This window comes from Cervus canadensis, chromosome 3 (assembly GCF_019320065.1).
Source record: "Cervus canadensis isolate Bull #8, Minnesota chromosome 3, ASM1932006v1, whole genome shotgun sequence".
NCBI lineage: Eukaryota > Metazoa > Chordata > Mammalia > Artiodactyla > Cervidae > Cervus > Cervus canadensis.
Genome location: NC_057388.1, coordinates 81,165,296 through 81,187,687, shown reverse-complemented (window position 1 = coordinate 81,187,687; position 22,392 = coordinate 81,165,296). Strand labels below are relative to the sequence as shown.

General features: G+C 37.7%; 1 protein-coding gene across 1 annotated transcript in view; it reads right to left on the bottom strand.

The window, feature by feature from the left end:
* Positions 1–22,392, bottom strand: part of CPED1 (cadherin like and PC-esterase domain containing 1) — a 313,542-nt gene that overhangs the window by 52,390 nt on the left and 238,760 nt on the right. The gene's annotated exons all lie outside the window — the stretch shown is intronic.

The following is a 22,392-nucleotide window of genomic DNA, read 5'->3' as shown; positions in this document are numbered from 1 at the left end:
TGTAGTCTGCCATATGCATTGCAGAGAGGCAATTCATCGGCTTTGAAATCTCTCCTCTTCTCCAGTATATCATCCTTCTGTTGTTTTCTCTTAGCTTATCCTACAGAGCTGTAGGCACTTGTAGCTGTCCTCTGTCCATCTAACCGACCTCATCTTGTTCCACTGCCACCCTTCTCACTGGGTTCTCTCAGTCTACCACGATTAAGGTCAGGTTAAAAATGCAATAATATCTGTTAGGAATGCTTTCTTCCTAATTTTGCATGGAGAGCATCTTCTTGTGTTTGAGGTCTCTTGAAATGGCAGCACAGTTAGACATCAGCTTTTGTCCATGTCAACATCCTTTGTTTCCTTCATCATCGTCACCATTTGGTAATTGCATTTGTTATTTGTGCCTTTTCCACCAGATTGAATACTCCATGAGAATGGATAATTATTTCACTCACACATAAATCCCATCCCTGGTGTACAGTAGACAATGATAAATATTTGCTGAATGTGTAAAAGGTTAGAGTTAATTGTCCCCCTTTTCATATCATGCATTCTCAGTAATGGAGAGAAATAATTGGTTTGACCTCTTCTTTGCTCTGTATTTCTGCCTCTAACGAGCAATTTCTGGTCACCTTCTCTCACACTTTTAAATGTCTTAACCACCAACTCAGATTCCTGGATCTCACACAAAAGATCATCAGGGAACAAAAGGAATGGGGGTAGTGTAAGGACTTTATAAAATCTTGATTCAGTATACATATTTTCATTTTAATTCATGACTGAAGTTGAAGTTTAGGAAACTGATTAAAATTAGAAATATGATTTGTGTTAAAATGTTCATTATATTATAATAAAGCAATTAAAATAGCATAAAGTTTATAATGATGTGAGAAGATTTAGTCTGAATAAGCATCGTTGAATGATATATGTTCATGTATGTGTGATACCTATTTATTCACCTATCTATTCATTTGTTTTTAGTGGAGACCAGATCTTTATTTAAGGCCAGAAAAATAGCATTATATATCTATCAGGTTTTTAAAAAATATGTATATCAAACGTTAGGGAGGGCAGGGAGAAATAATTACTATTATACACTGCTGATAAGCAGTGCAAATTAGTTCAGCTTCTTCAGAAGGTAGTTTATACTAAACTTAAAAATTCACAGATTCCATAGCCCCAAAGTTAGAGTTCTTAGAGTCTACTCCAGAGAAACCCTCATGCAATGCATAAAGAACATGTATAAAGACAGATCTAATGGACTAAGATGGGAAGATTTCCCAGGCATATAATTAAGAAAAAAACTGAAGACCTTGTTTCATTCCAGAATAATATATTCCAAATGAAACACACTGAGAATATGCCACGCAGTCACCTAAATTCAGGTATTTCATGCTAATGTTGTGTTCAGTCTACTAATAATGCAAAAATGTTGAAAAATATGGATTTAGGTAAAAGTTTGCCTAAAGATGATTGCTTGTTTGGGGTCTCTGGGGTGGGCAGGTGTATGCTAGTGTCTTAGTCCTCATCTGGAGGGCATTAAAAAGAGCTTAGATCACAGGTGCCAAAGTCCCAGATGGTCTCCTCTGTCAAAGCTGGACATGTCATTGGTCTATCAATCAATCAGATTGTTAGGTGCGCTGATGGCTTGTCCTGTGAGGAACTAAACTCAATTTCTGATGAGTGGATGTGGGCTATTTCAGATACCTTAGCCACAGGCAACCTTTTCAAGAGACTATATCTGAATTGAAGGATATGAAAATCCTCTTCAGAGGAAGAATGATAATCCATGATGTGGTTCTGAGCAATTCTGGATATAGCTTTCCAGTGGAAAGGTATTGATTTAATACTTAGAACCTGCAAAATGCCTTGCTGTGAAAGCAGGTCCCTGACCTCAAGCATAATCCAGCTCATCATCATAAATTTCTTCTTAATCCTGAACTGAAATCTCCATCTTATTTGTTCTAATTGTCCTCTTCAGTGCAGCTTACAACAAATTTATTGTAATAATATAGAAGCATGTTCTGACCTGACTTCAAAGCTGCTGAAACAAATGACTGACAATAGAGAATGATAATATTTTTGAATGTTCAATGTTGACACTTACTGAATACCCAGGACCCCACATACAAGCCTATGATGACAGAGTAAACATAGTGTAAGTGGGAGCCAGACAGGGTGACCACTCCTGCTGCTTACAACCTTGGTCAAACCAACATGGAAATATAACATGCAGCCAAACTTCTCTCTTCCTCTAAGTATTTATGAAATCTGTTCTCAGGCCACATGAATCATTGACTATCCCTTTAGATCTTAAAAGTGATAAACCTCACTAATAAAAAATTAAACAATTTTTGAAAGGAAAAAACTCAATAGCATCCATCATTCTTTCTTCACTGGTGTGATTAGTAATTTGGTCAGGTTAGGCATATTCAAGTAAATGAATAATAGCTCTTCTGGCTTGGAGCCCCTGAGTCTAGATATGGAAAAGGCAGTAGTTAGCAGAGATGCTTAAAATTAACCCCAGAAAGCTCCACCTTTAGAGTATATCCCTTTTCTGGAGACTTCACAAATTCCTGAATGGACTGTCAGAGCTTTCAATATAGTGTAATAAGATAATTAACAGATTTTCTCATTCAAACATATGCAGAGTGTGTGTGTATATATATATACACACACACACACACACACATATATATATATTTAATAAATAATTAAAATTTTTTTCTTAACTTTTCATGAAATGCCTTAGTGACTAACAGAAGATATTAAGGTACCCTTGGCTTTGCCCTCTGCCCTACCCATGAATACACGTCCACTGTTCTTGCTACCAATTCCTCTGGAAGTCCATCTAGATTTTACAGAAGTATTTGGCCACAAAGGAATTAGTAGTATGTTTCATTTTTAATGTGATTTTCCTTTGTTTTTGAGCAATATCAAATTGGACTATTTGATCTGGTGTGTGTGAGCTTAGTCGCTCAGTCATGTCTGACTCTGTGACCGTTTGGACTATAGCCCATCAGGCCCCTCTGTCCATGGGATTTTCCAGCCAAGAATACTGGAGTGAGTTGCCATTTCCTCCTCCAGAGAATCTTTCCAACCCAGGGATCAAACCTGTGTCTCCTGCATTGGCTGGTGCATTCTTTACCCACTGAACCATCCGGGGTAGGTATCATTAAACCTTACCTACTTTCTGGTGCCATAGAATTAAGATCAAACAGTTCTCCCTTTCTTCCACTAAATAATGAAAAATATCCACATTCTAAATTTTAAAATATACAGTCATTCCTCGTGGCACCCAGCGTTTCCCAGAGGGACCCATTCCCTTTCCCTGGGATGATGCTATTTTTCTTTAAGTTAGTCGTGACCCCTCAAACCTGACAGTCTCGGCACAGTTGCTGCCCCCAGAGAGGCAGAGTCCTCTCTCAGATCAAGACTGTTTGTTCCTTTTCCCATAAGACACAAAGTTCCTGATGAGCTAATTTCACTATCTTGTTCCAAGGGGATGAATTATTTTCTATCTTCACATTGTCTCTAAATTTAACAACTGCTTACCTTGTGTTGTAGTCAGCCAGCCATAAAATAGTAGCTATTGTGAGATTCATAGTATCAGACACTGAATGAATATTTATAATCAGCTGAGGTATACATTAGCGATAAATCATTATAGCATAGTCCATCTGAAATCGTCTTTACATACCACAGTGATCCTAAAACTAAATGTTTTTCATAAAGAAAAGAATGCACTCATGTAAATGCATATTAATGGAGATTTATTTACTTTTTAGAAGACAACTGGAAATAACTCACAAATATAATTATACTGCTAAGATTTAATCCTACAAATATACTTGGTAAAGTTTACAAAGATTCACATGCAAGGAAATTTACTAGAGCACTTCGCGTAATAACAGAAAACCTGATACACCTTAACTGTCCATCAACAGGGAACTGGCGAAACAAGTTATACCCCCATATGATGAAACACTAATTCTCTGAAGAGAAGGAGGCAGAATAAAGGTATGGAGAGACAGATATTATTAAGAGCAATAAAGCAAGTTTCAGGACATTAAATACATCTTGATCTTATTTAGTAAAATAAAGTGCTAGAAATGTGCATATGCTTGACTGTGTATACATAGATTCCGAAAGGATACACTGAAACACTGAACAGTGGCTTTCTTGGAAGATTAAGGATGGTAGGCTAGAGATGGGGAAGCAAAAATGGACTTTTTTTGAAGATTTTACCTTTGGTATGAATCATGTTTATTTTTTAAAAAATACAAATTTAAGCAAAGAAAATAACATTTAAAACGGCAAAGTAAACGAATAGGACATCAGAAAAGTATTGGTAGCTCCTTTGAAGGTATATAAGCTTCCTGTGGCTCTTGTATAGTACTACAAACTGGGTGCTTTGAACAAGAGAAGTTTCTTTTACAGTTCTGGGAGCTAGAAGTCCAAATCAAGATATTGGCAGGTTTGGTTCCTACTGAGGGTTGTGAAGGACTATGGGTCTGCACAGTCATTTAATACTGTCCTGTGTCCACAGAGTTAATAATTATCAGAGGAAATATAACTAAAAAGGAATTGAGTACATGTTCCAGATAGAAGGAGGAGCATGAAGCATTCTACAACTGAGTGAGGATTATAGCCATTCAAGTTCCAAGTGTATGGTATTTGGAGAACAAGATAGCAAATAGATAGAGATCAGTAAAATTATTTTGGAATCACGATTTTAATCCTTGGCTCACTCTAATGACACAAAATTTAGGATCATGGCAATGAATGAAGTTTCTTTAACTTTCTTCTGTTTAAAGATTCTTATCCGAGAAGTCTCTAGGCTCTGTCCTCTTTTATAAAACTTATAAATTTTTTTTACTAAGCAGCTGCTCTTTTAAAGAACAGTACAAAATTAAACATCTTTATGAAGGAGTAAGGGATATTTTGACTTTAGTTTGTTCTAACAAAAATATTTGCAGTGAACAAGGTTTACCTATATAACTGCCTTATTTTAAATTTTAATGAAACTAAGTAGACAGTCAAGTCATTCTACTTTGTGCAGAAGGGATCTCTAACAACATTGCTTTAAAAATTGATGTTTCAGTGCTTGATGTTATCCTGTGTTAGACAAGATCAGGCGCATTCAGGGTGGTATGGCCGTAGATGTTATCCTGTTTTATTAAGAGTTCAAGTTTTCAATTTTAATTGTGTTTTTTAAAATAACAGAACTTGGTGTTGGGTAGCCGAATTGTGTATGAAGCTTGAGTTGCTATTTGTATTTTGGGCTTCATAGCCTTATTTATAACACATTAGAGTCCAAGTAGTAATGAGCTATCATATAAGATAACGTCATTGTGTGTGTTTCTTTCCTTAAATAATCATCAGCTGAAAAGTGGTGGTATATTATACTAAGAATTTTTAGTCCCCTATGAACTCAGGAACAAAGGAAATGGAAACAAATTATAAACAGATGAATTAGCTCTAGTCAATTAATTAAATTTACTAATATGACCTCAATATTTGAAACACTTCTTTATATTTCTCATGCATCACAAATCCCTCAACTAGCAATATACAGTTTTCTCTTTTTTTAATCTTAAATTGTTCATTTAAATTGTGTCCAACTCTTTTTCCACCCCATGAACTGTAGCCTGCCAGGCTTCTCTGGCAATGGGATTTTTACAGGCAAGAATACTGGAGTGGGTTGCCCTTTCCTCCTCCAGCGGATCTTTCCAATCGAGGGATCGAACCCATGGCTCCTGTCACATCTCCTGCACGGCAGGCGGGTTCTTTACCACTGAGCCACCAGGGAAGCTCCCTTGGGTCTCCAAACTAGACCAGATGAGGCCAATGTGATCCTGCTTGCTGGAGTCCATTCTGAAAGGCACCCTGTATTCTTAATTTAGAAATACATCTGAGTCTCCAGGATTTGTAGAATTTGGACTGGAAAATCTAGTGAGACAGGGGCCTGTGAAATGACTAATGCTTCCCACTTCCGGTGAGCTAGAAACTCCAAGGGAAGCAGCCTTTGTTGTGGTCTTTCAACACTTTTGGTTTGGGTTCCAGATGGAGTCCAGAAGGGTAGATGCGAATGCAAATGAAACAAAGAAGAATGATTTTATGTCTGGATATTTGAAGAACTTCAGTTCTTTTTGATTTGTGAACAAAGAATGTGGAATTGGAGTTGAATGTATAACAATGGACTCTCTTGCTCTTTGAAGAAGCCGGATCAGTTTGGAAATGACAGAACAATAACAACAATGACAGAAAGAAAAGCTTATTTCATATTACAAAGGAGCAAATTAATTATTTGTAGACTGAAGCAGAAATACTACTGTGAGTGAAAATAGGCAGTAGGCTACAGAGATATTTTAAAAGATGTGTATTATCAAGAATGTGACACCAAGCATAACAAACATTTGCCACATATAAAGCAGCAAGCAGGTCTTCTCAGGAAACAGTGATCAGTCACAGAGACCATAACTGCTATTATAAGTATTGCAGCAAGGACTGTCCCACTTATAAATAGTCCACTAATAAATTATATAAGGTCGTGATTGTTAAAAATGTAGCTCTTGGGACTTCCCTGGTGGTCCAGGGGTTAAGACTCTATGTTTCCAGTGAAGGGGGCACAGGTTAGATCCCTGGTCAGAGAACTAAGATCCCATATGTTGTGGTTTTCCTAGCTCTGGTAGGAAATATGAATGGCGCAAATACAGCTGAATATTTTACTAAAACATATAGTTACAGTCATTTTGAACATCATGGGAGCACTTCACTCATCTCGGTAACTTCTATGCAAAGACACCTACACCTATACACACCTACACATGCACACACAGGTACACATACAGTGATCCTTAGAATTGTGAGACTTTAAAACCTAGGGGAGCTTAAACCAAGTGACATGAAATATGTTAGGTCACAAAATAATTCTATCATGACATGTCTCAATTTATAAATTCCGCCTCCTTTGAGGCTGTAATAGTATTTTTGGAGCACTAAATAGCATTTTTAAAGGCTTACTAATCAGCAACCTATACATCTACAGTTAAGCTCAAAGCATGCTACATGTAGCTAAATTCTGTTTAGAAGAAAATGTTGATGCACCCAAAACTGAGCATCAAAACTGCTGTGATATTATAAGGTCAAAATTTAATAATACTTTTTAGTATAAACATATCCTAACAATGTAAAATGAGATACCTATAAAAATAATTGTGCTATGACAGGAAAATCCTTCCTTTGCATAGTCTTATATTTTAATGCATGTTAATCAGACTAAAGGTCATTCCCCTAAGATATTTAGTTAGTAGTTACACAGGAAAAATGTAACTTTACAATGAAGAAACCCAGTGAGCACTACCCTCATCAAGTGATTAAGAGAAACACATCATTTCTGCAGTATTCTTGCCACAAATGTTGAGCTTCATCTAGTAAGGAGAAAACATGATACAATTCAAGATTGAGAGGCATTCTACAAAATAACTGACCTGCACTATTCTAAAGTATCAAAGTCATGAAAGATAAGGAAAGACTGTGGAAGTGTCATAGATTAAAGAAGATAAGAAAAATGACAGCTAAGGGCAATTAAAAATCTTGGAACAGAAAAAAATATATATCATTGGAAAAACTAGTGAAATTCATATAAAGTATTTGGTTGAGTAAATATGCTGTACCAATATTAACTTCTTAGAATTGACAAAGTACCATTGTCATATAAAATGTTAATATTAGAGGAAACTGGGTGAGGGTATTTAAGAACTTTCTGTAACTCTAAAATTAACATTAAAAGTGAAAATATTAATGTAATTTGATCACCATATTTTAGAATTTTCTTGAAGGGCAAAAAGAACATTCTAATCAGTCAAAGCCTTTTACAAAGTTTTGTTGGCGTTTCTTTCATACAGCAGAGCAATGGCTTTGGGTAGCCTCATCTTATTGGCGTTCATCGATATCCCATAGAGTTTGATCCACAAGTATTTTGCTCTTAAAAACTAATAAAAATAAATGAAAAAAAAATTTATAGGAATTGTGGAAGGAGAGTGTACAGGCTAAAGAAATACCTCCTTTATTTATGGACTAACTCTTCAGGAGATAAAAATCTCCTGGTGAGCTGGCGAGGATCAAAGGAAATGCCATTTACATTGAATAAACAGAGAGCCTAGGGACTTTCCTGGTGGTTCAGTGGTTAAGACTCCATGCTTCCAGTGCAGGGGGTACAGGTTTGAGCCTGGTTGAGGAACTAAGATCCTGCATGCCATGAAGCCAAAAAAATTTTTTCAATTAAAAAATTTAAAAAAAAAAAAAAAAAAGGTTATGCCAAGCATGGGGGAAGGCACATCCTACACACCACTGCACTGAATCTTTACAACGGCTTAAAGTGCATATTTTCCTTATTCAACAGATGAAGAAATAAAGATGTGTAGTGTTTCATAGAAGCTTTTCTGAAATCAAACACCTTAGCAAGCAGAGTAGCTAGAGTTGGAACCCATAGGTCTATCTGACTTCAAGCTCATGCTTCATAGACTGAAAAACAAAACAAGATAAAACAAAACACACTGTACTAAGACATGAAGATCATGTTTATGAAACATTTAGACCAATTAACTCTTCATCAGGGAAGACTCTTTTTTCGTGGCTACAGATGGCATCTCTAAACAAAACCAGCTGCACTTTAAATGCTTACAGTTGGTCAAAAGTGGGGACTAGGCAAGGGTGTGTATGATTCAGGCCAAATCTATTCCCTCTGGTGGAAAAATAAAAAGCCTCCAAATACCTTTCCAGCTTATGGTTTGTTACTCAAATAATTTTTATTTTTGAATACTAGCACATTAGAAAATTAATTGTTAGCTAAAGACAACATTGATTCCCATGGTAGACAATGAATATTTATTATTGCCTATCATCAAGGAATACAGTTTTCACATGATTTTCAAAGCCATCGGTACTCATTTGTCATGTGTTTTCAGTTCTCCAAAGAAGTTTATAGCTTATGACATTTATTCATTTGTTTGTTTCAACTGATTCCTTTAACAGACATTTGTTCAACATCTCCACAGGCCAGCCACAGCCCCTGCCCTCATGGAGCTCTAGCAGAGAAAACAGATATGTAAACACAGAATTGCTGTAGAAAGCGCTTAACGGTGGTAATGAAAATAGTTCTGGACACAGGGTTGGCACAAAGGAACAAGACTGACGCTGTTTTACAAAAGAAATTACCACTGGGACTCTGTTGGAGTTCACCAGGCAGATGGGAGCTGCTGGGCTTCGAAGCAGTGGAAACAATGGGGTGTTGGTGGCTCAAAGCAGCTGATCTCCCATTCCAATGCTTACAAAATCGTGGGCATCCTTAACTCTGAAGACTAACTGCACCCTAATTTATAAATCGCTGTTGTTTTTTTCCCCCTTGCTGTGACTATAGCTTGGGATTCAGTCCTCAGCCATAACATGCACAGGACTTATCTGGAGCAAATTGGGAATGGATTGTGCCTACTTGTGTTTGGGGGCTGTGCAAAAACATATGGTGTCAGTTACAAAACTCTGAAGCCGTTTATCTCAGAACCTACTCCTGCTGTATCAGCTCAAGCTTTGATAGTGTCAGTTATCAGCAAGCTTGCCCAGGAAGGAGTGGGCATTTTCCTGTGGAACATGTGCTATCTTCCTTGGCATCCAATGCAGAATTAAGGGTTGCCCATTTTAATGGAGGAACTTAAGACTCCATGACCCCATTATAAGCAGGCGTCCTGGAGAAATGTCAAGATATAAGATTATCATTGAGTTTGTCTTAAATTCCCCAGGGGTTTTACATGAGCTCATTATTTCCTGAACTTGAATACTGTTGCCACGATTTGATCATTTCTGGGTAAGTGGTTGTCACAACTCCCTATGTGGGATATAATACCTCTTTCATTCAAAGCCAAGTCTGATGAGTGAGTCCTTATAGATCACATCTCTCAAAGTCTCCACAGCTTTAGCCTCCAAAGGCTGCTGTGGTGTGTCTGTCTCAGGATGCCTCCCTCCACTCAGCTGAAACCACTGGGTCTTTCGTCCGCCCAGCAGACCTGCCTTCTGCCACTGCTTCTCCATAATCCACAACCACGTGGCATTTCAAGTTGATCTCTACAGTATGTCACTTCTTTGCATGAATCAACAGCTGTTGTGGGATTCCGCCGTCACCAATTAGATATGCTTGCCTGGCCTTGCAGAACCGAGCTGTAGGGAATGTTGCTTTAAAGTAAGAGGCCGGGCTTTGTTCTAGAACTCCGCAGTTGTTACCCTGCCCAGATCTGATACTTGGTTGCTCCTCGGTGTTTTATCTTTAAAAGGCCATCTGTGTTGGGCTCCACTGTATTGACTGACTTTGACAGGTCAAAACCAAAACAGACATAGCACTTGACAGGCTTAAGTCTCACTGGTTTCCCCTTCCTTATACCAGGTATTCCTTGTCATGGGAGCTGGGATAAGACTAAATGCTTTAACACTGAAGGCTGATGACTGGGGAAAAAAATATCTAAGAGAGTAAACTGTTCTATAGATTGGCCACTATTTTTTTTTTTTTTTTTTACCATTCTTATGGTGTTTCAAAGGCTTCCCAGATGCCACTAGTGGTAAAGAACCCACCTGCCAGTGCAGGAGATGGAGGAGTCACAGGTTCAATCCCTGGGTCTGTAAGATTCCCTGGAGGAGGGCATGACAACCCACTCCAGTATTGTTGCCTGGAGAATCCCATGGACAGAGGAGCCTTGTGGGCTATAGTCCACAGAGTCGCAAAGACTCAGACATGACTGAAGCAACTTAGCACGCATGCATGCATGGTGTTTCATAAAGTTTCAAAATGCTAATTCTACTCTAAAATCTTTATTGAAATAAAAATGATATAATAATTCAGAGAAGGCTATATGTTTCCCAAAATATGTTCCATGAAATACAGATTTCTGGGAGGCTAGTAAGTAGGTGTTAAGTCAAAAAATAATGGCATAGACCAACTAAACTAATTTTTGGCAAAATTAGTTTTATTTTCTTTAGATTTTCTTTAGATTTTCAAATTTAGATTTTCTTATTTTCACTATCAGTAGGGCAGTGTTCTACTAAGAACTTTTTATCATTTAATAAAGCTGATTCTGAAAAGTGTTTAACAAGTTGTCACTGTTAATACTACAGATAATTCAGCTATCTCAGAGTTTTAATTTTCTGAGGAGAAAGTCACTTTTTAATGAAATCTCTTCAACTATCTCTTAATGAACCCATGATCAGGAGAATCTCTTGAGTTGGTCAAAAAGTTGATCCGGGTTTTCCTGTAACTACCAAAACTTTTTGGCCAATGCAATACATAAACTTAGTTGTTTTGATGACTAGTTTGTGTCAAAAATACTGAACTAAGAAATTGTATGAGATCACTTGTTTCTATGATGCGGTTGTGAGTGAAAATCTCATATGTGGCAGCAAAGACCAAATCAAAAGAAAAACCACAAAGCTATATGGAAACAATTTACAATTTATTCTTTTTAAAAATAGTAAAATCATTTACTACTTTTTAAAAATTATAAATAAAGGGAATATTCTGTGATGACAGACATCTGCCTGGCATAACTAAGAAATCATTCCTGGGAAAGAATAAGTTCTTGAGTTAGCTGCAAGTTTTCCTTTTGTAGTAAGACACATATTATGTACATGATATAATCCTATTCTAATTCATTTCTTTGTTTATTTATAGCAAGTGTCCTGGGTATCAATAACAAAAGTCATTATTCAGACTGTACACTATGCTACTAAATTTAATTTTTAAAGTCGGATTTCTTTTCTGAAAAACATCAGTCACATTTATTTGCTACATCAGATGTTATCCATTATTATGCCCCTGAAATTGGTTACATACTAAATACTTCGCCTATGAAGTCTAAGTCCTGGAAACCAGGGTCACTGAGGCCAGGGTGGCACATGAAAAAGGAACAGAAGGGTCTAGATTTAATACCATTAGTAGTATGGTGGTTAAGGGTGAGTGCTATTGTGTAAGACTGCAGAATTCAGATTTCTGCTCTAACACTTCGTAACCCCTGGCAAATTAAACCCCTAGTTGGGTAGTTTCCTCTTCTGTGAAAGCCTGCCTTACAAGACTGTTGAAAGGATTAAACACATTAATACACATAAACAAAGAAGAATCATGCATGATCCACAATGAGGGCTCAATAAATGAAGCTATGATGAGAACTGAATAGCATGTGCCAGTGGGCACATTATGTACCTTTTACAACACAGCTAGGAGTTAGAAGGTGTTAGCTCACTAAGAGAAATTCTAAACAAATAACACTTAAGTAATTTACCACATGTGTGGTCAGACTTCAGATACAAGTCTGTATGATTCTAAAACCCATACTCATTTCCTTATGTCATTCTGGAATTTAAAATAAAAAATCTGGGTTAACACTAGGTTCTAATGAAGAGAAACTAAAGAGCCTCTTGATGAAGGTGAAAGAGGAGAGTGACAAAATTGGCTTAAAACTCAGCATTCAAAAAACTAAGTTCATGGCATTCAGTCCCATCACTTCATGGCAAATAGATGGGGGAAAAAAATGGAAACAGTGACAGACTTTATTTTCTTGGGCTCCCAAATCACTGTGGATGATGACTGCAGCCATGAAATTAAAAGACATTTGCTCCTTGGAAGAAAAGCTATGACAAACCTATACAGCCCTTTAAAAAGCAGAGACATTACTTTGCTGACAAAGGTCCATATAGTCAAAGCTATGGTTTTTGCAGTCAGTCAGTCCAATTGCTCAGTTGTGTCCAACTCTTTGTGACCCCATGGACTGTAGCACACCAGACTTCCCTGTCCATCACCAACTCTTGGAGCTTGCTCAAACTCAAGTCCATTGAGTTGGTGATGCCATCCAACCAACTCATCCTCTGTTGTCCCCTTCTTCTCCTGCCTTCAATCTTTCCCAGCATCAGGGTCTTTTCAAGTGAGTCAGTTCTTCACATCAGGTGGCTGAAGTATTGGAGTTTCAGCTTCAGCATCAGCCCCTCCAATGAATATTCAGGACTGATTTCCTTTAGGATGGACTGGTCAGATCTCCTTGCCATCCAAGGGACTCTCAAGAGTCTTCTCCAACACCACAGTTTGAAAGCATCCAACTCTCACATCCATAATACTGGAAAAACCATAGCTTTGACTAGATGGACCTTTCTTGGTAAAGTAATGTCTCTGCTTTTTAATATGCTGTCTAGGTTGGTCATAGCTTTTCTTCCAAGGAGCAAGCGTCTTTTAATTTCATGGATGCAGTCACCATCTGCAGTGATTTTGGAGCCCTCCAAAATAAAGCCTCTCACTGTTTCCATTGTTTCCCCATCTATTTGCCATGAAGTGATGGGACTGGGTGCCATGATCTTAGCTTTCTGAATGTTGAATTGTAAGCCAACTTTTTCACTCTCCTCTTTCACTTTCATCAAGAGGCTCTTCAGTTCTTCATTTTCTGCCATAAGGATGGAATCATCTGTGTATCTGAAGTTATTGATATTTCTCCAAACAATCTTGGTTTTTCTTGATTTTTCCGGTAGTCATGTACAGATATGAGAATTGGACCATAAAAAAAGCTCAGCACCGAAAAATTGATGTTTTCGAACTGTGGTGCTAGAGAAGACTCTTGAAGAGTTCCTTGAACTGTAAGGAGATCAAACCAGTCAGTCCTAAAGGAAATCAACCCTGAATATTCATTGGGAGGGCTGATGATGAAACTGAAGCTCCAACTTTGACCACCTCATGCGAAGACCCTGATGCTGCGAAAGATCGAAGGCAGAAGAAGGGGGCAACAGAGGATGAGATGATTGGATGGCATCATTTACTCAATGGACATGAGTTTGAGTAAAATCAGGGAGATAGCAAAGGACAGGGAAGCCTGGCATGCTGCAGCCCACAGGGTCACAAAGAGCAGGACATGACTGAGAGACTGAACAACGATGCTAACTGTGTAAATGGGACATTTAAATTACTTTCTCTGAGCCTTGGCTTCCTCGCATTTAAAACAGGGATTTTTTGCTCATATACACCTAGCATTGTTTCTATTCAAATAATAATGTGTCAGAAGGCACTGCTGCTGCTGCTGCTGCTAAGTCGCTTCAGTCGTGTCCAACTCTGTGCGACCCCATAGATGGCAGCCCACCAGGCTCCCCCGTCCCTGGGATTCTCCAGGCAAGAACACTGGAGTGGGTTGCCATTTCCTTCTCCAATGCATGAAGGTGAAAAGGGAAAGTGAAATCGCTCAGTCGTGTCCGTCCCATGTAAATCACAACACTGCTTTTTTGTAAATTATTGATGACCACTATCTAATCTATTACTTATCAACTGGCTGAATATATGTGTAGCAACAGTGAACTCAATTAAATAGTTATATAATTTAAATTTTCCTTGAGTTGGCTTAACATTTTCAGGTTTCCCCCAGACCACCACCACTTTGGAGAAGTTTCTTACATACACATGAGAAAAAATTATTATTTTTTATTTACAGCTAAGTTTTATGAAAAACCAAGATAAAAAGTATATATATTTCATTTTTAATTCTTTAGGTTGCAAATAAAAATCATTTATTCCTTGTAATGAGAATTAGACATTCAAACACTTTTCTCATATTTTAAGAACAACTGTAAATCACTAAGAATGAGAAAATAGCTTGATATTGTCAAGCAGTATTAAATGGTAAAAGTAGGCTACACGCTAGGAAAAATAATTATTGATGAAACTGTATCTCTCTGGATATACATAGGAACAGGGAACCAAGGATGTTCCCTTAATTATGGAATAGGAGAGAAAAAACAATGTTTTAAAGACTTGCTTTTAAAGTTCACAACTAACACTAAATCATATTGGTTTCAATAATTCAACTGTTAAGTTAAAACCATTTACTTGAGGGTTAAGAAATTGTTGTGCTCCTTTTTGCTATTATTAATCTTTAAACTCTTTTAAAATCACTCAGTAAGTGTTAGCTTATTTAATTCTTGGAAAGTGGAGTCGCTCAGCCGTGTCCAACTCTCTGCGACCCCATGGACTGTAGCCTACCAGGCTCCTCTGTCCATGGGATTTTCCAGGCAATAGTACTGGAGTGGGCTGCCATTTCCTTCTCCAGGGGATCTTCCCGACCCAGGGATCGAACCCGGGTCTCCCGCATTGTAGACAGACGCTTAACCATCTGAGCCACCAGGGAAGTCTATTTAATTCTTAGTGAAGTTAAACAGCAATATACAGTCAGTCTTCTGAAGCCATAGGTTCCCCATGCATGGATTCAACCAAACAATGATCAAAAATATTCAGGAAGAAAAGGTTCCAGGAAGTTTCAAAAAGCAGAACTTGAATTTGTCATGCTATTTACACAGCATCTACATTTACAACTATTTACATAGTGTTTACATTGTATTAAGCACTATAAGTAATCTAGAGATGATTTAAAGCAGCAGTTCCCATCTTTCTTGGGCTTCTCTGGTGTCTCGATTGGTAAAGAATCTGTCTGCAATGCAGGAGGAGACATGGGTTCTATCACTGGGTTGGGAAGGAAGATCCCCTAGAGAAGTAAATGGCAATCCACCCCAGTATTCATGCCTGAGAAATCCCCATGGACAGAGGAGCATGGCAGGCAACAGTCCACGGGGTCACAAGAGTAGGACATCACTTAGCAAAACTAAACCACCACTCAGGGATCAAACCCATGTCTCCTGTGTTGCAAGCAGATTCTTTACCTGCTGAGCCATCTGGGAAGCCCCACACCACCTTTTTGGCACCAGGGACCCGTTTTGTGGAAGACAATTTTCCACAGACTGGGGGAGGGGGTGGTTTGGGGATGATTCAAGCACATTATATCTATTGTGTACTTTCATGCCACTGCTGATCTGACAGGTGGTATGGATCCATGGCCTGGAGGTGGGGACCTCTGATTTAAAGTATACAGCAAGATGCGTGCAGGTTACATAAAAATCCCGCACCATTTGATATACATTTAAGGCACTTGAGTATCCTCAAAGCAGATGCCGAGGGATGCCTGTATATGTAAGTCCTTTCTAATGATTTTAAAAACATCTACAGTCATTTCCATATTAGAGAAATAAAATGCATTATATGTAGAAAATAATTAAAATTAAACAAAAGATAGAAATCTTCAAACTTCAAATGTGACTTAGAATATCCATTGGTCCTTTTTTTTTTTTAAATACAAGAATAATAGAAGCCTGTGTTTTCTGAAGCTTTGCCTACCACAAGCAGCCACTGTCTACTTGAACATCAGAGAGAAAGTCATTTGGAGTTCTTTTTGGAGGCTGTATACCAAGTATTAACATAAGCGTTGATGGAGGTTGTATCTTTATTTTGTAGCCAAGAAATTATTTATCATTCATGTACTCAGGGGTCATCTGTTGTGCTCTACCCATATGCAAAAAACATAGAGATGTATATGATAAAATAACCCTAGTTTTCAATAGTGTTAAAAGGAGGTCAGATTTGAAGGATGAGTAGGAAGAGAAGAGGAAACAAATATTTTCTAGAAAGGGAAATAAATATACATGATGTAACAATTAGAGAAGTGTGGTATATTTTAAGAACATCAAGGACAGAGGAATGGCTCAACCTCAGGTTTTGTGGGAAGTAGGGACCAAAGTATGCAGTGATTAAAAACTATACCAAGGGATTTGGATTTTATCTTTTCTCTCTCCTTTATTTAGTTATTTGCTAAGTATCTATGTTCACTATGAAGTTGGAAAATAAAAAATAAAATTCAAAAGTAAATATAAAGTCAGGTAACATTTTGGCTTTCCCATGCCTCTATATAAGCATACTGTTCCACCTGTATATTATACACATAATATTTATTACCTGTGCAACTATTTACTGTTCACCTTATTTTATAACCATTTATTAAATCTTGATAACATATTATGAACATAATGGAAGAATATTAATGGTGATGGGGTGGAGTATAATCTTGTAATACAATTAGATTTATTGTTTAAAAACACATACAGAAACTAGACTGGAGACTTCTGACTCTAGAGGCAGGAAGATGGGTCAGGAAACTATTAGAAATGTTCAGAGAAAGGAATGAAGGGCTGAATTAGGATGATGAGAAAGCAGCTAGGATACAAGAGGTGTGTAGGAGGAAGTTATAAGCAGTGAAGGCAAGCGGGAAAGGATAACTTTTGGGAAACTTTGGGCTCCTGGATGGAGGAGAAAGGTCTGAGTACAAAGTGAGGTGGAGGGGGAGGTATTCAGCTTAGGTGTTGAACTAGAAATATTTGTGAAATATGCACTGACTGTCCAGTAGGATAAAATACATAATTGTAAAACTATAAGGAGAAGACAAATACGGCAATGTTTACCAAAATACTGTTTCTCCAAGTCAGAGTAATGTTCCTTTGACTAATCATTCACTGTGGTTATGAGAAGTTGCACAAGTCCACCCAAGAAATGATTTGTCACATTTCTGGGATGATGATGTGCTACCATTACTTACTCAACTTAGTAAAAATTCACTGTCTCACTAGTGGGTACAGGCTCAGATCCAAAGTTTTTGGCCTAACAATCAAAATCCTTCACAATTGAAATGACTCTTTCTCACTTGAAGACCTTTTCCCTGTTGCTCCCGTCATCACCCTCTATTCCCCACACACTCTACCTGTTGTTCCCCTACGCTGTCACCCCGGTCTAGAAGTCCTAGGATGCTTGGGGCCACACAAAATTGTTACATCTTATGAGATGTCTTTCTTGGATCCCACTCCCCTTGCTGTCCAAAAGAGGTTGTTCTCTTTGCTGCAATGTCATAACACATCACCTTTATCAGACATATCATACTCTGTTATAACTACTTGTTTATAGGTAGGTATATTGTTCTCTTCAAGTTTCCCCAAAGATTGACTCTTATGTATCTATATGTTTATTTTTATATATGTATATGTGTGCATGTGTATATGATTTATTCATTTCTCTCCCCTCATACATATATACATATATATACGAGCCACCCAGGTGGTCTAGTGATAAAGAACCCACCTGACAGCACAGGAGACGTAAGAGATGCCAGTTCAATCCCTGGGTTGAGAAAATCCTCTGGAGGAGGAAACGACAACTCACTCAACTCACTCTAGTATGTATATAAATAAATATAAATATAAATATATCTAGTCTTCCCTGGTGGCTCAGATGGTAAAGAATGCACCTGTCCAGACCCAGGATTGATCCCTGGTTTGGGAAGATCCCCTGGAGAAGGAAATGGCAACCCACTCCAGTATTCTTGCCTAGAGAATCCCAGGGACAGACAAGCCTGGTGGGATACAGTCCATGGGGTCGCAAAGAGTCAGACATGACTGAGAAATTAACACTCACTTCATATACCCCAAGAACTAGACACCTAAATATTATACAGACAGTAGTGTCTACTGAGTAAATATGGGTTTTAAGTCACTTTGGTTTGCTCAGTATATGATTTGCATTAAGCCATATGTTTAATCAATATTACATATCAATTCAATTCTCTTTCAGCTTCTTTGTATGAAATGATATGTCCTTTGATAAGAAAAAAACCTGAAATTAGTGCTATGGATAGAAGCAATATCTCTCGGTGATGTACATAAGTTAATGGAGCACCTCCTTGTACAAGTTTTTGTCAATATGTCTGAGACCTGGGCTGACCATGAGATTTGTATTTTTCACTTTAACATTAAAAACATGTAATAAACACCAGTGTTGATGGAAGTGTGAGGAGGACACAGACATGCTCACACATTGTTTATGGAAAGTGATTTGGCAGGGTATATTAAAGTTCAAAATTCTCATTTGTTTTCATCTATTAATTTCACTTTTAGGAATCACTATATCTAAAAAAAGAGTAGATGTATGTGTATATATATAACTGATTCACTTTGCTATATATCTGAAACTAACACCATATTGTAAATTAACTGTACTGCAATAAAATTTTTAAAAATTTTAAAAAAGATTAAAACAAGAATAAAGCAAATTGGCATGTACTGATCTAGAAAGATATCCATATTATTGCAAGTGAAAAACACATTAAAAACAAAAGTTTATGTTGAACTGTCTCAGTTTTCGCCAAATGTATATAATAGTTAAAAGGCTAGATGTATATATACCAAACCGTGATATTTGGGGCAGGATTAGAAAAAGTGTTCATGATTTGTTATAAACATTTCATAATATTTGAAATAAAAGCCATTAAAAAATAGTCAAACAAATAACCACTAATGAAAGGTCATCATGGTTTGCTTTATACCCTAGATATGTTCTTTAGAAGTTCTGTGCAAATTGAATTTCAGTAAGGAAGATTATATTTTAATTAGATCAGTAGAGTTTTCAATTATGCAAAATATCATTCTGTAAAGTGAATATACTTTTTTGTGATATTAATACTCACGACTCCCGGCTGCCCATTTTGGCCTATTTAAGGCTTGTCCTTTGGAGAAATAGAAGTCAGGGGTTCTTAATTATCTGTTTAAATCTTGTCAGAGAAAAATGTCATTATTTTGCTTTTATTAGCCCTCTCAGGGAAAGCTCCATGCCCCACTTCTATGCATTTGGTCCCTCTTCCTTCTTTTGAGGGAGGGGCTCTGTTTCTGGCAGTTGAAGCTCCTTTTAGCATTGACATTGCTTCCATTTCAAGATGGAAGGAGGAAGGCTACTGTTGTCTGTACTTACACAGAGGGAGCAGATGGCTGGATTTGCCCCAGTTAATAAATCCTGAGCCAGTAGCTGTCCGGCAGCTTTCCTATCAGAGGGATAAACTTTTTCTTGTGGTCAAGAATTTGACGCCACATATGGTCCAAAGTCAGCTTTTATCAGCCTGTTTAAGGTAACAAACTAAATGGCTTGGTAACTCAGTTGTTTTCCTGTTTCCTACCCATGTTCTAGAGTCTTTCAGTCTCTGAATATTTAAAATACATTGAAACTAAACAGGTCACAGCGCCTTCAAAGACAGCAAAATGTTAGCTCGAACCCAGGAATCTCTCCAGGTGAATGCTTTTGAGAGATTCAAGATAAGTAAGCAAAACAAATGGTTTCAATTTTATTTATTTATGCAAAATCATATGCAACTCTATTCTTTCATTTGGAACTACTAAAGAAGAAAATTAGTTCAATGTTAACTGGAGATCAGTTTTCAGAAAATAAAAATAAAAAATAAAATACCAGAACCTCTGAAAGTGTGAAAGATTATATCCAAATATAAACCAGAATAATATGAATTAAATCCATATTGTATCCTGAAAATAGACTTTTCTAAATGTCAACTGAAGAGTGTCCAGAAAATGTTCTACAGTGTGAATTGTGAGTTAAGAATACAAAATTACTTACAGGTTGAAAAAAATAAAAGAGGAGTGAAATCATTAACTTACTCCAAATGGAAGTGTTGCATCATTGACAGGTAAGTGGGATTTATAAAATCTCAAGTTTTAAAAAATTTATTATTGGGTTGACCAAATAATAATAATAATAAAAAAATGTCATATGAGAAACCCAAATGAACTTTTTTGATCAACCTAATAATTTCTCTGTTTCTAGAGGGCAATGTTTCTGATGCTTTCGTAAGACAAGGGAAGACTTTTACTGTTCAACAACATATAAATTTTTTTTAAATCCTCAAAAAAGAAAAATTATAGTAATTTTCATATCTATTAGCAGAGTCATGCTGTTTCCTCAGTATTTAAAATTCACTGAAAATCTTAATCCACAAAATAGACCTCACTTTCCAGAGTGGAAATTAACGTAGCCTTTTTTGAATCAATAATGAGAAGGAACTGCGTTTCAGAAAAGAAAACCAATGTTTTATGAAGGTGGCCTGCAGAGCCAATTTGAATCATCAAGATTAAGCAATGACCCATTCTTGGTTATATTTATCTGACCATTTTCTGCAAGAAAAGAACACTAATAGCTATATAAAGCTCCGACACATGTTGCACAGAAACGACTATATAATCTGCTATTATTTCTGCCTGTAAATGACTACATGTCTCGCGCTAGCCTGCGGCAGAATTGACTGCCAGGAAACTTGACCTGCATCCTGGGCTTAATGAAGCTCTAACTTTCTGTTTATAATTCTTTCCACTTTTAACTAGTACTGTATCCAGGGGAAATGAGATAATGCGCTTCTCCTTTTTAGATCATCTGGGCTACTGACCAGTCCTCTGAGAAGGGACGAGCAGAACCGTTTGGACGTGGTGCAGGCACTGTGACCAGCTCTATCCATCGCTCTGGAGGATCAACCAGACTCAGCCCAGGTGGGACCCCTGGGGATATTCACCCACAGGAGCAGGGTCTGAGACCTGGCTCCCTGTAGGGGTCTGCTGACGGGCACACTTTGAAATATATCTGCGCAGAATTTCCTCCTGCCTTTTCCCAGATGAAACTGAACAAGGCTCATCTTCACCAACACTTTAGAGTTTTCCTTCAGCGTTTCCAGACTTTTTCCAATACTTTTTCTCATTCAAGGACTTCTACTTTGTAAATTTGTTATGGATTTTTAGGTTTCTGATCTGTTGAGTACCTAGGTCACCATGGCAAAAAGCAAAAGACATCATTATTTTTGTGACTAAACTGTAAATGAACTTTGCTGTATGCTGTGTGTGCTCAGTCGTGTTCAATCTTCTAGTTTGTCTTTTAAGCCCCCTTGGCTCAGATGGTAAAGAATCTGCCTGTGAAGTGGGAGACCCAGGTTCAATCCCTGGGTCAGGAAGACCCCGTGGAGAAGGAAAGGGCAACCCACTCCAGTATTCTTACCTGAAGAATCTCATGGTAAGAGGAGCCTGGCAGGCTCATGGGCTCACATGAGTCAGACATGACGGAGTGACTAACACTTTCACTTCACACCTCTTTGAACAAATGGTTTGAAGCTAAGACATCATTAAGTAGGTGAAAGAAAGTTTTACAGTAGGGATTTATTTTCCTGTGAGTGTCCTGGAATGCTGGTGGCTGTGGTGAATCTCTCGTTTCCGAATCCTTCTGTGTCTCCGCTCTTTGAGAGTGAAGAATGGGGCCATGAGGGAGTTGTGGTAGAGAGGGAGATGGCTTGGCTTTTTTGACTATGTACCTGGGAACAGCACTGCCCCATATCCTCAACTAGCAAGCAGCTTCCTACCTTTTGTCCCCCCATGTCTTTTACTTCTCTCCTATTCTTTCTTCTAATCTCCTATCCTTGGACACCCAAATGTGACCTCTGGGATAGTACAGAATGGCCTGTTGGCAGAGTGGAAGCCATGCTGCTGGTGGCTTAGCAGTTGACAGAGGAGGATAGAAAGATGCTAAGATGGCCTCAGCAGTCACAACGATAGAGAAACAACTTATTTTAAACATGGAGGTGACTTGTATGTTTGCTGACAGAGAGGAAGGAGGTAGTGCAAAGGACAAGTCTGAAGGATAAT